The sequence below is a fragment of the Triturus cristatus genome, chromosome 12, assembly GCF_964204655.1.
Source record: "Triturus cristatus chromosome 12, aTriCri1.1, whole genome shotgun sequence".
Classification (NCBI taxonomy): domain Eukaryota; kingdom Metazoa; phylum Chordata; class Amphibia; order Caudata; family Salamandridae; genus Triturus; species Triturus cristatus.
Genome location: NC_140595.1, coordinates 81786525 through 81788620, shown reverse-complemented (window position 1 = coordinate 81788620; position 2096 = coordinate 81786525). Strand labels below are relative to the sequence as shown.

The 2096-nt window shown below is 42.0% G+C and overlaps 1 long non-coding RNA gene across 1 annotated transcript; it reads right to left on the bottom strand.

Moving 5' to 3' along the window:
• Window positions 1-396: 396 nt before the first annotated feature.
• Window positions 397-1478, bottom strand: LOC146772636 (uncharacterized). The gene is made up of 2 exons (XR_014971933.1): window positions 1215-1478; window positions 397-884 (listed from the first exon to the last, which is right to left on the bottom strand). It is a non-coding gene; the product is annotated as an uncharacterized LOC146772636 (long non-coding RNA).
• Window positions 1479-2096: the final 618 nt, after the last annotated feature.

Genomic DNA, 2096 nt, shown 5'->3' with positions numbered 1-2096 from the left:
GAAGTGTAGCCCATAGACATCAATTAAAAAAATATATAACTCTTGAAAAAAATTCCACTTGTGTTAAAATTGTGAGTACATCAAGTCATTGTAAAGTTTAAAAAAATAATTAAGTTACTTACACCCTCTCCCTTTTAAAAACAAAGAGTTATACATTTTTCTTATATAGTATATAGCCTCAGGAGGCATAATCTCTAGGATAGATATTGAGACACTTCTGTTTGTTACAGAAAACCACACGATCAGTTTACCAGACAGAAGTATTGCAGTGACCATGGACATTTCAAGCTGTCAGAGCCAAATTCCTCTGGGCATGGGATACATGCTCAGCTCTGTGTCTCTGTAAAGAAAGGTACTTCTTTCTGAAGGAGTACTCGTGGTTGCAGAGTCTTGTGGATTAACTTCTTTAGAAAGTCCTCATATGCTTTTCCAAAGTTCTGTAATGCCACAAAATTGGATCCCTTTTTTCAAGCAAAATACATTCAAAGGCTAGCAATTCACCTGGAAAGTGTCCCTTGAGAGCGCTAGGAGGAATGTCCTTACAGACTTGGGTCTAGGAAGATTATCCTTCAAACCCTGAGAGGTACGTTGGATGCCCTGAGAAACGGAAAATGGCAGCAGGAGATTTCGTCGCAGCATATGCCCAGTCGTACCACGAAACATGACTCCAGGGCACCAAGGATTTAAAGCAGGGTTGGGTCATGGGACCAACTTGTCTTTATCATTTTCCTACCCAGGTCTCTCCTAAATAAGTCCCAGTACAGACTGGTAAGAGTGGGTCATTAAAGTTTCTAGGAACAGAGTTCTTCAGATTTTCTCCACATAATTCCCTGGAAACATTCCTTCTTTTCCTCGGATGCGACCAAGCCACCAGCCAGAGGGATCTGCACAGGGGGACAGTTGGATAAACATTAGGTATCAGGGGAGAAAAATCACTGGGAAGGAGAGGAGCATGCTTTCGTTACCGCAGGGACCATCATCCCTAATAAGATACTGAATTGAAACCCATAAGAGACACACCCATCAGGATAAAAGATAACAGGATCAACCCCAGTGCTTTTTTGGTCATTGGGGGACCATCAAAAGCAATGGTACCACCAGCAGTAGACAATAAGGAACAGCAGAATTACAACTGGTGCCCACAGTGACAGGGAACACAGGACAACACCATAAGTTAATCTTTCAACGTGAAGAACACAAACCAAGCACCTTACCTTCCTTTATTATATCCAACACATCATCGGCATTAAAGCTCAGCTCATCTGTGTCCTGAGCATCGTAGGCAAAAAGAGCACGGCACTGTGGCAGTCGTGGCTGAGGTTTGGGTTTTGTGGTTGGTTTTGATCTTCCACCTCCAGGGAGGGGCTTGGCCTCCTTAGAAAGCCTCCGATGCAACCTAGGTTGTAAGAAATGCAAACCATCAGCAGAGCATTCAGCTCAGTGAAAAGGGTCATGAACACCACGCTGAAAATCATGGGTATTTTGACCTCCCTGCTACTTATTGAAAAAGATGTGCAATCACCAAACTTGCACGCCACCATCAAGAAGCACAATAAATAACACAGAATACCCACAGATATATGTAGTCTATGGACTTACTATTAATGGCTTGCACTGTGCTTTTTTGAAAATTAATTTTGCTTCCTAAATGTGAGATGTGTTTGTATTTGACCAACACATTGCAAATAGTTTGTTTCCCTAAACAGAGAATTCTTTAAAGACTTTGGGTTGTTAGACACCTTTTTTGGTGGAGCGAATGCATTTCCCCACTTCAAAAACGGTTCCTACTTTACTCACCTCACAAAGTAATCGCCGATCAAACACATTTCCAAAACAGTAGCCATATGCAGACTTATAACCCTCTGATGTGACTACTCTAATGGACTGCAAGGTCTCCCGCCTCTTGAAAAATAAATTAGTTGAGGCCAGGGCATCCTTGACCAGCATACCACACCTTATGTCACTGCCCTCGTTTGCTCACCTACTGATTTTAGGATCCTGAGATTTGTATTAGGTCTTGGCTGTGAATTAATTAGCACCTGTTTTTTTTTCAAATGAGCAAGGGTCTCTTCCTTGAACCAAAGGGACAGTAAAAG